The sequence below is a fragment of the Bombus huntii genome, chromosome 11 (genome assembly GCF_024542735.1).
Source record: "Bombus huntii isolate Logan2020A chromosome 11, iyBomHunt1.1, whole genome shotgun sequence".
NCBI classification, from domain to species: domain Eukaryota; kingdom Metazoa; phylum Arthropoda; class Insecta; order Hymenoptera; family Apidae; genus Bombus; species Bombus huntii.
Window position 1 is genome coordinate 5,030,015 of NC_066248.1, and position 18,392 is coordinate 5,048,406.

At 39.6% G+C, this 18,392-nt stretch overlaps 2 protein-coding genes across 2 annotated transcripts in view; one reads left to right on the forward strand and one right to left on the reverse strand.

Moving 5' to 3' along the window:
* LOC126871440 (chondroadherin-like protein) overlaps positions 1-18,392 on the reverse strand; it is a 172,174-nt gene that overhangs the window by 147,983 nt on the left and 5,799 nt on the right. The gene's annotated exons all lie outside the window — the stretch shown is intronic.
* Positions 1-18,392, forward strand: part of LOC126871435 (pre-piRNA 3'-exonuclease trimmer-like) — a 110,584-nt gene that overhangs the window by 2,072 nt on the left and 90,120 nt on the right. The gene's annotated exons all lie outside the window — the stretch shown is intronic.

Here is an 18,392-nt window from a genome sequence, read left to right on the forward strand (position 1 = left end):
ACCGCTATATTCGAGTAAAACGTTATTATATCTCTCCTATATATCTAGAACCACCGAAATATTAAACGATTACAAGCGTAACGGGTTATCTCTAAAAAAAAAAAAAAAAAAAAAAAAAAAAAAATGATAACGTTCACGAGTATGCACGGTGTAACGACGATATCGGAGTACGTGTTTTACGGAATACAGCCACTTAGTCTCAATTTCAAGCCCGGCCTCACCCCGTATACAGCTGTACACGTCCCACGGCATTATCGTTTCGTCGTGGCCCGCCCGTTATACGATAGCTTTATTTCACGTGTACGTAGAGCCGAGATTCGATAAAAATGTAAATGCGCCCGGGCATATTTATGTCGCGAGTCGATCGCGCGAAAAATTTCAATGCGGCCGCTTGCTTTATCGGTCCTTTACCCCCCATGGATACAGGTACACGTTTGTTCACGTGAGACGAAACATCAATTAGCCTCTTAGAAAGGCTATCGGGAATTATGTTGCTCCTTTGTACCTTGGAAAATTGTATATTCGCGATATATCATTCGGCTATATAATAGTAAAAGGCTAAAGTTGCGTTCGCGATTAAAAATGGAACAAAACATAGAGTAGACTCGCGGTTATCTGATGCCGCTTTAATCGAACACAATTTTGTTGGGATACGAACAGTGGATCCCGAACTGAAAGCGAGATTTTGCTTGAACAAACCTAAATTAAAGAAGCGGAAGAAGATCATCGACCGTTTTCTAAAAGTAACTTTAGTGAAAATACCTTTAATATAAATATTAAACGTTACAGATATATATGTGCAGGTTTTTCCATTAACAGCCTATGAATATGATAATTCAAGGCGAGTAAACGAAAGTATACCGTAGAAACGAAGAGAAGCAAGGAAATTTTTGGATGGCGTAAACTTAAACGAGAGCTTTCTCGTGTTATCGACGAAACGACGATAGGGGTGGTTTCGAATGGTAGAAAAAGATTCGATTAAATGTAAAACAGTTCAGTTTCTGAACACAGCCTTCGGCAATTTCTTTGCCTCCCGCGTTGAAATTATAGGCTATAAATATTAAAGCGGGATTGCACTGCACCCTGTGCTTCGAACATTCGTCCTATCAACGTTTCAGTTTCAGCCTTTTGGTGGCCCCTTTACAGTTATCGAATAGAAACGTGGTAATTTAAGGGAACAGTTGAATCTACGTTTTACGACTGTTTCGGTGGCAATCGCTTTTTATTTTTTATATATAGCTCTCTACGTTTATTCCTTTCCACTCGTCCACGCCGCTGCAAGTTCGATGGAGTAAAATAACCCCAGGATACGAATGCAGTCTTTTACGATTGGCGAAATGAATAGGACCGTACATATCGGCCAGCAGGGATACGGTAAAACCATATGAAGTATCGACGCGTATCTTGGTAAAAAGTGAGCGAGCTATCGGCTCCTGTTTCCCTGTTCCGGAGTGCATTTCAAGCGTTGAAGAATTACTATTCATCGATCGCCACCATAGCGTTCGTAGCGAAGATGTGCCGGTAAAATATAACGGAAAAGTATTCCTGCTTCGGCTATATTTTCTTCTTCCGAGAGCTTGTTTGGAAAATCTTTCATGGCCAAACAATATACATCAGAACACAGTAAAGCGAGAATCATCTTCTTATTTGCATACAATCGGCATCGTTTGATAAATGACAGTGTAAATGATATATGAAGGCTATAGAGAAAGAATATGATAAATCACGTCTCCTATCTTGTACAGGCAAGCTATTTTAAGATTCACCACGTTGTCGATTAATTCCGTACTATTAAAATTATTTTAATATTTAATATCGCAGCTGCGTTTTCCATTTCCATTCCCTCCAGAATTTTTGAAATATTGCTCGCCTATTCTTTATACCTTTGATTATCGTAACGTATTATTAACTTACCAACTATTTTTCGAATCTAAATTGTTATCGGATCAAAATCAAGAGAACGAGCCGAAACGTACTTATCGCGTTTTTCTCTTGCGATCTTCGTATCGTTTTAATAATGAGACGGGAGGAAAATTCGTGATAAGAATTTTTGGTAATCGATGTAATATAATTTGGAAATCGGGTTGATTCGATTGGCCTGGTTCTGTCGAGTTTAGCGTAAGTGCGGTATCTAGAAAGGGACATAAACCAACACGGAGTTGTCTCGCCGTATGGTATCGATCCCATCCAATTCTGGAAGGTCAGAAGTGGGATACATCGTTATTAATTGCACATCAGATCGTGCAACTCGGTACTAATCTAGATAATTGCGTTGTATCCCATGGATCGAACGTTTGACTGCTCCAATAAATCGTAGCTAGTTTAATTGGTAAATCAAAACATCGAAGCGCCGAATGGAATTGTCTTGAATCAGGCCGATTAAAGCAGGTTGATGGATTTTAATATGAATTTAATTATCGTTCTTTTCGCGGCATTTGTTAACTTCATTTAGATCCCTTCTCTGCCCTTCGTTGAAAAAATATACTTTATGTTCCTAGAACCGTTAATTTCCAGTAATAACAACGAGTTCTCGTACTTAATTAGCTTATACATTAGCAGAGTCGCGACGGAACGAATCTATCCATTTTCATACCAGTTCACGAAGCACGATTTACATTTTATAGTAAGCTGTTACATTTTATAAAAGTATAATGGAATTTCGTCATCCCGCGTGGTGACGTTGAAAAATAGAATGCGAATCAATCGTGTATAACCACTCTGGAAATTTTCTCATAAAGAAAATAATCACTCGCATTTTTTATTCAATGTTATCTCAAACTTAAAACGAATCGTGAAATGATAAACGAATGAAAAAACAGATGGAATTAGCAGCAGTTAAGTGTCTTTTTCATATAAAGCCTCGCGAGGTATTAAAAAATGAAAAACGTTCTGCTATTAAGTGAGAGCGCAGCGCCCGGAAAATAAACGAATTTCGCTGTGAGATTAACAGAAAGACAGAAATAGCGCGGCGAACGAACAGATCTTTTGCACTGTAACGCGGGTCTCGGTGCTTTTCGTAGGAAAATATCGCGTTTCGTGGAAACACTTTAAGCGACTCGCATCGAGCAGGGCAAAAAGTAGACAAATGCAAACGTTGCGTGAAGGATCAAATATGAAGCACGCGACACACATCACGCCACCGCGGCCGCAATAACTAAAATCTTATCTCGGTTTCATTTTCTCAAATTAACGTCGCCCCGTCCAAACGATAGTTTTATGCGTTTTTCGTACGATTACCGACGTACACCGCCAATTAAGCGTAATTTCGCCGCTGTCATTTAATCATTTCAGGATGCAAAATTACATAGTCGAGGCTTCTCTTGCTGCAAACATTTCCTCTTCTCTTCCATCGCCTTATCGGAAGTGGGGATCGCAAAGAACGATTTTTCTTTTCTCGAAATTCCAGGTTACTTTCTCCACCGTAAGAAATTGTCTACAATTTCTTTTATTTAAAAAAACCCCAGGCAATCTATTTTAATCGAAGAGGCCCTACAACTCTCTGCGATTCTTTCTAATCTACGAGCTTTGGCTTCTCGTTTTAAATAATGTTCCGTCGATGTTTCACTTTGATATATTTCTCGCTCAAATTGGAGAAACGCCGATCAAACTTTCGTTAAAAGTCTTAGAGTAACGTAAAGAGTACCGAGAAATGCATTTGTCATCGTCGTTAATAGAAGGTAATAATACTCGTGTAAGAACTTCCGTCTCGTAGAAGCTACTCCGTCAACCTCGGTAATTGTTACGCGCACGTGTATAACGTTGTACAACTGGTTCGATAGACAATTTCATGCAAATGTACGATAGACGGAAGTATAAATTACTTTCTCATTTGTAAGAGGACAACTGTTGGCGCAGTTAGCGCAGTCAAAATATGAACTCGCAGAGTTTTTTCTAGAGCTTGGCAAAATCAAGTGTCGAGTCGATGGATATTCTCTCTATTTCTCTTTACCTTTCTCTCTCCGCTATTGTTGACCGAATGTCTGTCGTGCAGCGCCGCGTTAACGTCGTTGGTACACAACGCGAAAGTTAACTTTACTCATTCATCAGTTGACCAAACATCTGGTGACCAAATTGAAGCGTTTTCATTGCACTTCAACTCTTCCTCTCCTCTTTCTCGTAGCACAGTTCCGTTCCTGTCTGATACGAGCGCCGTTGATTCTCGATAGTCGGTGGAACCATCGAAACGACGAATGCAAATTCTGCTTGTCCGTGGGTGTCGAACGCGCAATTAAGTCTCATCAGAAGGAAAGCTCGAATAACGTTAGATCTCACGAGTGGTGCTATGGTATTCTCATTGTTGAGACACGGATGATGGAAAACGCAATTAGAGAGAAGAACGAGGGAAGTAGAGTGGTCGCTTACGTTTCGTCCTGTTGTTTACATTTCTCCTAACTCGGAATAATGAAAGCGACGACCGTTTTTGCCAGAAGGTTCATTAAAACGTAGTTGAATTCGATTAATGATGTTCGCGAACTATTTTCCCTGATCTATCGCAGTCGCAGGGTCACACGACGGTCACGAATACAATCTGTTCATTTCGATCTTGCGAAAGCAGTTCTGCCGGGGAGCTTGCGCCTGAGAAAATGATTTATGTTCGTTTCTTTCTGCGAACGTTTTATCGAACGCTCGAACATAACGTCACGGCACCGAATAAAGCAGACTTCGTTAATTGCGAGGTTTTTCTCCTTCGTTATCGACTAGCCAGGAAACTTTTAATTAATCAAATTACAAGATAACTTGGCACATTGAGCACGCTTGATTAATAATAACCTGTTCCAGCCTCTTTTATCACTAAACGGAGCAACGTTATTACACCAGATAAGGACAGGCTTAGATTTCGTGTACGCGGATCGACTCTGTTTAGGTCAGATCTAGATTACGTCCGATCCAGGTTAAATTTCAGCTCGATGAAACCTTTCGTTTCTTTTCGTCCTTGGCTCGTACGAAGAGGTTGATCGCATTCGTACACCTAGAAATCCGCCACATCGTTCTTCGTATGGAAATGTCTTATGCATATATACGACAATTTCACGATGATATCCCTATGGACCTGAAATTGTGCGTGTAATATACAAGAGAGATAGATCTTCAGAAAAATCCAAGTACGCTTGAGCTGTTCAAACAGGAGAGTACTAACGATACGCGAGTTCAAAGTGACGTGAAATAACATGAAATTAGAAATCGGCTAACGATAAACGTGAAACTTTCCCACAATTACCTAACAAATTGTAGTATCGTTTGCCCTAAACGATACGATGGTAAATAAAGTTTTTTTTTATTTAGTTGTTTACATTTACAATTTGTCCAATTTGGACATTCGGTAGAATTTTTTGGCTGTTTGATTATCATGTGGGTGGCTACTCCCAGCGGGGCACCATCTTCGTGTTTGTTAGGTTATATCCTTTATAAGATCTGCTGGGTGTTTCCTTTTTAGTCTTCTTTCTATGCTTGATGTGTCGATCGTTTCCGCTGCCAGCCGGTTTGGGTGCGTTGCTATTCTTTCTCTGTACCTTCTTGCACATCTGCTAATCTCCTCCTTGGCCGTTGGTATTCCCAGGTCTTTCCGAATGTCCTCGTTTCTAACGTACCATGGGGCGTTTATTATTGTTCTAAGAATTTTAGCTTGCATTGTCTCTATTTTGCTTATATGGCTCATTGCTGCTGTTCCCCATAGTGCCATTGTAAATAAAGTATCCGTCTAAAAAGTAGGGTTGGCGTTTCCGACCATCGCCTACCAAAATTTTAAGATGACACAATTCGCTATTATAACTTGAACGGGTTCTACGTATTATAATTAATGTAGCTGTTTAAAGTACATACACCGAGATGATTTCGTTTCTTATCGATAGCAATCACAGTAGCTAGAAACGCGCTTCACATTAACGTTATCGTTGGAATTCTCCCGGTGGTCGATTTAATTTCTGGTGACTGGATCGGTTCGTCGTAAGCGTAATTGTTCTGTCTCGGCTGTGCGATCCTCGAGGTTAATTCTTTCGTTACAACTGTCAGCCACGAAACCGTCGAGGGAGAGGATAATTGCGATCGTCGAAATGGGTCTATAATGTAAGTGGGCCGATTCTACGTTAACTAAATGTTATTTCTACACGTTGCGTGCGTCACGTGTCACGATCGGAAGACCTCTCGTGACGAAGTCGATCTCGTTCAACGTATATGCTCGCCTGAATCATATTACGAGGATGGAAATGATTCGCCAACTTCCCACAGCCCGCACCCTTCTTCCCAACCATCCCGTTAGAAAAATTTTCATCGCTAATTGCACAGTCCGAATACCGAAGCACATTTGGATTTAAGCGCAAACGTTACTGGTATTTTCGTCGCTTAAATTCGTTGTTGCCGCTTTGCGTTGATTCGTTCGAAGAGAATATCGTACTCGGATCGAAAATGAAATTTTTTCTTCTCGAGCGTGGAAGCAGCGCGCTAATTTCGCGTGTGTTTCCTTTTTCCGATTTTCATTCGAAGAAGATAACGGCCGACGTAAGTGGCGTTTAAAGGAACACGAAAGGGGATCGTAAGTACGTTTTATTCCGCTTGCACGCGGAAGCGTGGCCTACTATTTTTCTTATTGAATTCTCTCGCCGGTGAACTGGGTTCACGATTTCAGATTAGTGAGAACTGCTTCGGTGCATTTACTTTGGCAACCTAGTTAGGTCCGCCGTTGTTAAGATAAGTCTTTTCGAGCATTAAGATTACAGATTACGTGTCACACGTTACACTTAAATACATATATTTACGATCCTGTTAGTACGATTTCAGATACAGTAGCGAGGCTCGATTATACGTAGATCGTTGTTCCAGATTTATCAACGACATCGAAATAGAAAATTTCTAAGAACGTTCGCAAACACGGGCAAACGAATCGCAATCTACTACTAAATTCTATGGGAAAAATCTTACGATAGTAATAATATAACGTATAAAATAAATTAATGGCCCATATACCTCGTCGAGAATTGATTTGAAATTTTACGATTCTCTGTTGAAACCACCCGGATCGATACGAGATAGGTTCGCTATGCTTGCCTACCTTTGTTCGTGCTTTTAAGGACAGAAATTTTATGGTGAAATTTCACCGTAGGAAATTGATATAGCAGGTGAAAAATTTCCAAATATTTTTCCTCCTTACCGTGTTATAACAGCTCTCGATCCACAGATGTAAACTGCAAAATATGCTATCGATATCTTCCAAAAGAAAAAAAACAAAAATAGGCAGAAAATAACACGAAATCTCGCACTCATTCCTTCGTACTCGGTGGATGCTAAGAAAGAGAAAAACACAGGTTCGTAATTCTTGCAGGTTCAGCGAATCTTCGCTGTTGCAGAGAGTCGAAGCATCCGGGGTGCGTCGTTCGATTTTCATCGAAGTACTGTGTTTCCAGGAGGCCGTACGTTACCTGTAACGCTTCTGCATTGGTAATGCGCCGTATCGTACATACTCGTAGATCGTGGCATATGCATGAGCCAATGGTGTAACAATGACGTGAATATCGACGACACACTACGGAACTGATATCAACGCACAGTAAACTAATAGTTTCAGACTTTTTGTTTCTCTAATTGCAATGAAAATACGTCTATACGAACTTGTCGAGGGAGAAACGATTCGTATAATTCGATGAAAGCTCGATGGCGATTATTCGAAGAAAAAATGTAGCATCGTTTCTTGCCAGCGACCTTGTTATCGCTCGTCCATCATTAACTTCAATTACACTTTCGCATTTACGATAGTTGGTGGCATTCTTTTCATAACCTGCTTTGGTTCGATGGGTTCTTACTTCTTAAATTGTTCATACGCTGGAATGATCAGATACGCGTGTCTAATGATACGTTGGTAGCGGGACTTTGCGTGACGGAAAGGTACTTACACCGTGTTTATTGGATCCTTTTTAATTCATACCACAATTTATCCCCCTTGTCATTAGCACGGTCAGAGTTACTTTTCTTCGTGTTTGTTTAAACATCCGAGGGACAGTGCTCTATTATTCTCTTATTAACGATTTATATCACGAGCAGGGGTTATTTGGTCGACTTTAACGACGTTGATGAGAAATATCGATCGATGAATTTCGGTTTGTCGAATAAATTCTTGTAAGGGGGATTCGCTATATTTGGGTCATCGATTTTCCTTTAATTTCGTGAATATTATATGTAACGATATTCTAGATGATTAAAACGATGATTAAAAGCAGGTATTATACGAAAGTTTGTTCGATACCGTTAGAAAATGTCGAACAACAGTTACCTACGTGTTCTTTCGCTAAACGTTTACGGTCAAATATACTATGTTATTACGGCTGCATTTTGCACGTTGATACATATTCATTTGGAGCTTGTAATGTTAACGCGTTATTTACCTCGTAGTATAGTTACGAAGCGTCTAGCTGCAGGCAAAATTGTATCTCCGTTTCAAACGGAAGCTTTGATGACTTCGAGGCGTATGCACACACGTACACCCGTGACATACGTTCAGATCTTACACGTAACTCACGCGTCGCTTACACGTAATCTTACTAAAAAGATGTCGCCAGGAAGATCGAAACGAGACGAAGCTAAAAGTAAAGAACAAAGAGAAATTATTCGATACAGAAGAATAAGAATTGAAGATTCGTCGGATATCTCTCAGGTTATAATTTTCAGCAAAGGTTTCTACAAGTGTTGAAGTACTTTTCCGAGTTACTGTACGCGTCGGATACATTTTGCAATCAAGAATTCCTATGGTATATGTTTTTCTGAAAGCGCAATTGGTAGGAAATGGAGTTTCTTTTTCGCGGAGGTAATAATTTCTCCGCAAGAAGAGAATTTTCACAGCGAAAGTTACGCGTGTAGTTTGGTCGAATAGCGCGCTGAAACTCTGTGCATACCTGGAAAGGAGAAAGCAATATAACCTTTCATCTTGCGCGCTAAATTACGCAAACTCTTTCTCGGCTGGCAGACATTATGCGCGAAGTAGCGTCTGCTGATGCAAATTTTCCAGACGGATGCCTCCGCAAGATCTCTCAATTTAAGAACGGATATAAATAACCGACCTGGGACGTAGTGGAACTCTTGGTTTTTAAGAGATATTCAGAAACCGAACATCAAACAGCTTAAAACAAGCGACTTGAAAATTACATATCCAAAGTTTTCGCTATTTTAACGATCGTTTATCTCTTTTCTACTTTTTTCTTTCTTTTTGCTCCGGTTCATTCATCGAATTCAAGTTTCACGCGAACGATCGTTAAACGTTATGGCCTGGAATTTAACGGTCAGTAGTATACCTATCGCATAGAAAATACGATTTTCAAATTATAAAACTCATAATCGAAGGAAGTTAGCTTCCGTTTGAAAATTTCCCACCGACGTAATTTCCACACTCGGGCAAAACTTCCATTCCAACTAGATCGCATCACGTATTACGGTTTTGTTGTAAAAGTTGGTCACGTAGTTTTACTCGTAGAAATGTAACTTAAACGATAGAACCACGAGTTTTCAAGCGTTGGTCCGTGAATTTTCCATAATTATAGCCTCTAGCTATGCGTGAACGACACTTTCATTTAAATTTCATATCGCCTATTATCGTTACGAATTTAACGCTTGATCGGCTAGTTTTCACGTGCAATATGACACTCGCGCACTAGAACGCAGGAAAATTGTCTTTCGAGTTTTCATTTCCCAGTTTTCAACGTGTAGTTACGTGCAAAGAGGATCGTGTAACTCGATGGGATTCCTGATTGTATTCGCGTATAGAACGGTGGAAGCTTTTTCGCGGTAGATATGGCAGAGTAATTCGAGGATTAATAAATGTTCGTTTGAATTCAGTTGGTGGATTAGCGGTGGCGGAAATGGTCGCCTTGAAAATTTTATTCCGAATAGGATGTTCCAGTTTACGACTGTAATCTCTGGAAACTATACGGCTAAAACTCGAACGAACTTAGGTTAGTGCCAGGGCCTCCCTCAAGAACCGAGTAAAGCTTGAATTTTGAATTATGCACTTCGCCAAGAAGCGACTTACGCTATCATAGTAAAACCCTGATAAAATGCGTTACAAAAGCTGTCCAACCACGATCTACGTAACTTGCGAGACTTTTAACTATCGAGTATAACAAAATTCTTATATCTCGCGACCTCGTAAATTCTGAAGCATGTAATTGAAGAAAATTATAATTGCGAACAGCAACAACCTAGATAGATAGCAATTACCCTGTCTAAACCATTTAACATCGTCAACCAAGATACGCGTACCGCATTGTGCGTATTAATTAGACCGTCACGCAAGATTGCATCAATAATTAAAACGTGGATAATTAATTCCATGCGAGGGTGGCTGAAAGGAAACAACGGGACGATGACGGAGATAAGATAAAGAAATAATTTGATTTTAAAGAAGAACCGGTGAGTTGAACCTGTGAATTAACGAGGCTCGCTGTTTCTTTTTTTTCTTTTTTTTTTTTGCGATGCTGCTGATGCTTCTGATAACGAGCCGTAAGAATTAGATTTTTTTTCGTAAACCAGAAATAGATACGAACTAATCGTATCGACGTTTCCTTCGTTGTTATCGTTTCGTTACAATTATATTATCGTAGCACATTCCGCAATTAAGAATCGTAATGTTCATCGATGTAGATATTATCGACTTCTGTTTGAAAATTATTTTAATTAGCGAACTAAATAGCAATGCTTCGTTAAAGTGCTAATTAACGTAACATGCTACTGAAATTTCACTATCTTCCCAAGCACGCGCGCTTCGATCAAACTATTATATCTGTTGTCGCGAGCACGAGCATAGCACCGAAGGTTGTCGCAGATTCGAAGTACGAATCGTTAAACTCTTATCGTGCAACTATTTTTCTTCGCGAATCGTTAAATCAACATCCAGCATCTTCGTACACTTAAACGACCCTTGAACTTCTTCTCGAGTAAACTTCTCACGCTATTAGGAATTTGTAGTTTATGCTTACTATAAGCAAACTCGTGTAGTTAAGTCATCCGTTTCTTGAAAATTCAACCTTCGTCGTATTACGTGGCATATAATAAAATTGAACAATTTATTGAGAGCCAAGTTAGTCAACTTGGCTTCTAAGAAGCTGGAATATCAAACAGTCTTTTAATATCCATCGTTAAAATTCAAAATAAAGAAGAAAGGCAGCCACGCAAGGTCGTAAATGTCACGCGCTTTTGGTCGATCGAAATCGTAAATTCTATTTTAATCTTCGGCTGGAATCGATGAAACGTTAACGGATCGAAGGCAATCCGAACCGGAATCTGTCCATCGAATCATGACGTGTATCTGATAGAAACTGGCCCGAAATCCCCCCTCCTTGACAACTCGACCAAAAATTCGACGAGTTCGCTGCGTTAGTTTGCAGGTGCGATCGGTTCCTTTCGACGCGTCAGCGCAATTAACGTGTCCCCAAAGTTAAACGTAATTACACGGCGTAACGAGTAATTGAATATTGATTTTTCAGTCGTATCGGTACAGAAATTCGATTGGCGGCGCGAATGCCAACCAAGTGCAGACGCGCGTTCATTCCGCCGAGAATCGACGTTCCGTGGCTAAGTTTTATGATTTGAGGAATTTGACACTGTGAAACGGCGACCCTTCTGACCTGTTCCTAAGAATATTGGAACTTCCCCTTGAATTATTAGTAGGGTTGAGATTGCTGTTATGCTGTTTCAATCTGGTGCGTGAAATTTGTTATTTCGCGCCAGCGTTTGAAGAATGTATATATTTTTTCACAGATTTTTAGAACGAGTTTTTGCAAGAGAACGTGCTTTGGGATATTCTTTTTTAAAGCGGAACGTTTTTCAGAGTGCATTTTTTTCCTTTGAGTAAAGCGACTTTTAAAGGACTCGCCATAAAGCAATGTACGTCTAAACGGAAACGCGAGCAGAATATACAACAATCGACTGTTTTCTTTCCTCGGTAAATTTATTAAAATTCGCCGCAGTACGAAAAGATGACTAAATTCGCGCGAAATTAAATTCATCGTGATAAGAATACCCTTTAATTTAAGACTATAAGGTTACGCAGCTCTGAATCATTGAACAATGAAATTCTAGCGCAAAAGAATCTAGATTTTTATATTCTAAAATTCCAAGCCTATAAGTTCTAAGAATAAAAGTTGTTAGGTATATTCATCTGCAGGATCCTGCAAGGTACATAATTCAGAGACTGTTTGATATTTTTCACGCATGCCTCTAGAACTCGTTGTTCTTTTAAAAATACATGCTAAGACGTTCTCAGAGTGTAACAGAACCGGATGTTGACCGCGTGAACCCGGACGTGAAGTAACTTCCTCCAAGAGGGTATAAAAGATACATCGCGGTATTCATCTCGGCCGAGGAGGATCGATATTCACCGAAACAACGTCGTGGGAGCGTTCAACGTAAAAACGTTCGTTCGATTTCTCTGCTTTCCCCTGATTCGCGCTTTCTGTCTCGATAATTCGAATCGGAATTGCACGTTTTCTAAGAAAAGTCGCACGATTCTATCGCTGAAATGGGCACTTGTGGAATATTTTATGAACGTAGACGCGAACTACGTGATTGTCGTGCGAAGATACGCAGACGAACAGGTGTACCCAGATAGATTGTGACGTTCATTTATCCTATTTGCGATCGACTCTGTCCAACGCGTGACAACCTGTTATAGATATTTGTTACCTGCTACTTTGTATTTATTCTATGATTTATGATTCAAGCTGAGTTTATGATACTTAGCCCTGTTACAAATGACGTTGTCGTTCAGCTTAGGTCGAGGCTTTACGTCTCTACGTGCTATGTTACTCTGTCATTCTATGTTTTAGACATTTACAAACATGGTCCCATTACTTGTCTACGTTTGTCTCTTACGGGAAGAATATCCGAGCATCCGGAGAATATCTTGAATTTTTGTTCACCACGGTTCAACGTGTTTTAACAAAATATTCATCGCGTTACCTGTGTCACAGAAAAACCCTGTTTAATTAATTCTCGAAGTCGTAGAGCCTTGTTTTCGCAGAATCGATTAATTTTTTGCCTACAAGCCAGTACATAGATCGTTTTTCATAGCGACGTTTCCATCATGTTATAATTACTAGAACGAAGCGTGATCTAAAAGATCGGGAAGTTTGACAAATGTTGTATTTTAAACGTATACGTTATTTATTTTCTACCTGATTAACATTTTGGTATTTTGCCACCAAAGGACGTATAGAAGCAAGAGAGAGAGAGAATGAGAGAGACGTTTGTTTATCCGAGAAGAATGGTTCTAAACGAGTACATGCGCGCAGCATAAATTACAATATCCATCTTCGTGCAAAAACGATCCATAAAAGGAAATGTTAACGTTGAAGAAGTTGAACGTTGAATCGCGCTTCTTCTTTTCCCGGCGTCTCCTCTGGCTTTGCAGCCGTCCCCATGACTCCCATTTACATTTGGGATTTGTCAGCGAACGAGAAAGAAAACTTAAACCGATAGAGCGAAAAGTTTCTCGAAACGAAGCAAGCATTCGTCCCTATTGGGAGCTGACCGATCTTTGCTCTAGTTGTAACGAGATCGCGTGCCACTACCAGAGATGAAGAAACTTCGTGTTGACGAGATCTTCAATTCACATGTTCAATTTCAACGTTGACAAGCGGTAAATATTACTTTAGCGAAAATGATGCCATGGAATGTTCAATTAATGCTCATACTGATAATTAACTGCGAATCTGATCTTCGTTATCCACAATAACGTAGGTTAACAAATAATTTTCATACAGCACCTGTTTCTATATCGTAAAATTGTACATGTACACCCAGTACATTATATTTCATAATAATAATTACGAATTCTTGCGAGATTTTAAACATAATAATTATGAATCATTATGAAATATTAAATATAATTGTAAATAATTGTGCATTGTTATGAAACGTTTTTGAATGTCAAGTAGGTACTACACTGCTTCCTCGATTAGAATCTTCTATTTAATATATTTCATTTTTCAGAAAGCAAAACGCGTGCACGGGTTCCGTGAAAATATTCCAACACCTTTTCCCCACTTTTTTCAATATTTCACGTGCGTTATACGAAACATTTTGAAATTTCGCTAACGCTGTTGTCGACTATCGTGACGAGTTTAAAACAAATCAAAAAATACATAGAGAAACTACGAGATATTTGACACAAATATATATTACACAAAGATGACAAAAGCATTTAAACCATTATACCACTTATCGCATAGCAAAGGTATGTGTTTACGCTGTACGCTAATTTTTTATTAAATACGTGTTTGCAATAATTATCTTCCAATTTTAATATACATTTTCAAATTGGTTCCAAAATCGCCAGTGTCGCGATTCATTATAACGCTAATGTAATTTCAAAATGCTTTATGAAACGCATACAATATGAATATGAAAGTTTTTATGTGGCAAAGGTTCAAATATTACTTTCGCGAGCCGGTTTACATTGAATTTATTTGATACACGCAGCGGATGATATTTTCATTTCGATGCTTTCAGTTCCGCTGTCGTTATTAATCCATCGACTTTATTTATACAGCGCAGTCAAAGTTTGTTCGAGTAGCACTCCCGTCGGAATCGTTGTTCGAACACGAAGAAACGAAACGGGTAATTGCTGCCGGCTAAAGAGACAATAAAGACGTTAAAACTCGCCCCTGTCTCGCCGCAGATTATTTCCATAACCAGGTTGCTTTCAGGCAGGTTTCCCTTTTGTCTTATCTCTCGAAGCAGAAATATTTAGCGTTTTTGTCCGGTCGGGTCTCGTGCAATTACGTCTGGACGCTAACGTTGTAACGAACCAGAGCCTGTCTGCTTCTCGAAACACTTAATTTCGCGTAATTTGGTGCGCTCTGTCTCTCGGCTAATTTCGTGTCTCTAACTGGAAAAAAAGAAAAAAAGAAAAAGAAAACGATTCTTCTACCAACGGGAAGAAAATTTTTCTATTCTATATAAAAATCTCTCGCTTTTCCGATCGTCGATTCGTTTTCTTTTCTTATTTCATCTGGAAAGACGATTAATTAAGATTTCAATCAAACAGGGATTCGTACAAAGCGAGAAGAAAAGTATTTTTCCACTAGATTCGTAGATCACGGGAAAAAAGTTTGTGATTTAAATGTATACTTGTGGTTTCCAATGTTTAATTGACTCAAAAGTGTAACGGTTTCGTTAGCAAACTTTGATGAAAGTAGCCTTAAACCGAGCTAACGAAGTTTAATCCTGAACATGGTGAAGTGGAAATTGAAATCAATGTTTCGTGTAGACATTGGATGTGTTTGACGAGTCTTGTTCCTCATTGACCCTTTTTCCCAACAAGCAAATACATTTCACGCCGTTTCTAATGACCTTCTTGTCACGAAAAATAATCTCGCACGTAAAAACGCAACGTGCAATTTATTCAACGAGTAACATTAATGTAAGAAACACGTTATAAAATTTGTTCTATATTTTTCAATGTTCTTTTATCGTGCCACCCTCTACGATACAATCAGCTGTCTCTTTATTTTATCTTATGAAACCTCTTGTCCATATTTTACATCGTCCTTGGAGATTTAAACCACTGACAGACCTTCTCTGTTTTTCCACGCAAATTTTATGCATTCGTCGACGAAAGCATAACGAAACACGAAGCGTGCATCATCAGAATCGCATTATCGCGCTGAATTCAAGCCATCAGGCGTTTCTTCGTCTCAGCTCAAAGCTCATCCATTTTAATCACCACACGCCACGACTCGATCTCCAAATTAATAATTGCCATAGATTCTCTCGGGTTGCATTATGTAAAACGCTTTAAAGTTGAACCTCGGCCCGGGACAAAGTTGGAGTACCGATCGCGTGGGACGATAGTTAAAAATCTCGAGGGGGACGTTCCCTCTTTCGTTAGGGAAATATTCAACGACGTCGGAAACTGCTCGCAGTAACGAACGTTGGTGTGTCAAGGCAGCGGCTTTTTAGAAAATCGCTTTGGCGAAGCACTCTTCGCCGATTAACCGGGGAAATACCTGTAGCATCGGTTTTTTTTTCTTGTTTAAAACAGCCTTTTTTCTCATCTCACGAAGCAAGCGAATTAATTACTAAAATTCTGCGGTACACCGGCAAATGTATTTGACACAGTATTTATACCAGACGGCTGTCGTTACTTTTTTATTTGGCAATCTAAGGAAAAAGGAGTCAGTGGCTTTGATTAAATATTAAATACAGGTAATTAAGTATCGTACGGTTCGAGAATTCTCGTGGAACACTGATCGAATATCGTTGGCTTAAAGACACGTGCGCGGATCAGTTTAACGTAACATTTCTATACTGTTTGTCGTTTCGTTTGGTTTTTCCTATTTCTTCTGTGAAAATTTGTTGTTCTTCTTCTCTTTTTTTTTTTTTTTTTTATTGTAACAGAGTTTGAAATGTACATCCAACGTTGGCACCAATTTTCTTAGAAACCTGTAGAGAACAGGCCAAACCGGTTTAACGTAGTTTTCCTATTATATTTGTCGTTTCACTCTATCTTTGGTCCTTTTTTTATTAAAACATTTTGTCTTCTAACCGAAGCAGAGTTTAGAACGCGATTTAACGTTATAAACCTCCTTGGAGATCTGTAGGAAACGCTGTATGGAAATTGGTTTAGCGCAACTTCTCTGCTGTATTTATCGTTCAGTTCAGTTTCTCATTGCTCTTGTGTCTTTTAACCGGAGTGAAGCTTGCAACGTAGATTTGCCGTAAATGCTACTCTTTGGTCTCTCTGGACGTGTGGCAAGCCGACAATGTGTAATATAAGGATATTGGAGCGAGTTCTTTAATCAATCTTTGTTGGATAGCAGCTGTCCTTTAATTTCTTCCATGTGCAATCGCGCGATCGTTTTACAGCACGAAAGTTCGTGGTTTATCGACTACGACGACTGTTTCGATCCATTGACTTGTTTACAGTCTTGCTGTCGTTATTTTATATTTATTTTGTTCTTTAATTTTAAGTTTAGTTTTAATTTAGATCTTTCGAATCAAATACATTTTCGTCTGGACGACAGATATACGATGATTTAATATTTCAAAAGCTGTATTTTCAGCTTCGTCGTAACAGCTTTACCTTCCGTGTAATACGAAGCTTTATTTCGGACGAAATGAAATATTATTTTATAGCCTTGGACGTTGATCGCGTTAACTGTCGCTGTACCTTAAAATACTCCAACGTTAACTAGAAAAAGCTCGAGATATCGTCCGAGGATTCAAGAAACGCAATAAGCAATTTTCAAATTCAATAATCGACCCCTCCTTACGAGGGCACCTAATGAAACTATTATATCCCTCTAACTAAATACCGTTTCAATCGTTTACAAAGTCTCGTACATTTATTACCTACTCGTCAAGCTTATACTTACGAACCTGACAAACCTAACGACGAAATTAATAAAAACGTTCGCGCGCGCTGTTCGCTAATTTTGCCCATTTACTCGCGCTTATTCCATCAAGTATCGCATCAAATTCTACGATCGGACAAATCACGCGCATGATGGTCACCTGCAAGTCCCGTGTCGTCATCGTTCTCTCTCGAAAAGTGCGAAAAAAGAATGTTTCCTCTGCGCAACTTTTTCCTTTGCCTGATAAACTTTTAAGCCAGCCAAAAAATAAGGAGCACGTCGCTGGTGAAATCTTGTAACACATCGCGGTCCACTTGGATTTCTCTTCGAAAGCACAGACTCGCGGCATCATCGTCTTACGCGCGTATAACTGTCCTCTTGCGAATAAGGTAAAAAGAGCAGGTGGATTTTTACCGAAAAGACCATCTTTCCGCTGCAAAAAGGTATAACGGGGGAAACAAAGCTGGCGAGCGAAAGGGACTCGGTGGCAGGATAAAGGAAGATAAGGCAGGCGATTGCCATTGCCTCGGTTTACGCCGAAAAGGTTGGAGCGTCGCGACGCGACCTCGAGCAGAATGGGCCACGACGTCGCTATCTGATAACGCTCAATACCGACTCGTTGCGTTTCACGGATTCTCCTGTGTTTTCACGGTAAAGAAAATCGGCAGTCGCGATTACGGACGCTGTTCCTGGTCATAAGCCGCCAGTGAAACCTATCCTTTGTGATTTTCCGACGGTTGGATGCGCAAATGTGCATTTGTTGGTAAAATATAGGTGGAAGTTGGTCGTGTGGGTTAAAGCATCGCGGTACGACGGCTAAATTATTAATCGAATCGATCGAGTCTGTCTAGACGAAGAGCGTGTAGAGTTTTAATAGCTTTCCTATAAACAGACCATTGGAAAATTAAGTAAGTAAATCTCGCGAAGGATTTGTTGTTGGAGAAATGGTTTCGCTCTTGGCGATTTAGTTCTGGTCTGGTTATTAAAAATCGCTGTGCTGGTAGCCAGCGTTTCTCCGCAGCAGGAATTGAAAGGAACGCTTAAAAACTTAGGAAATTG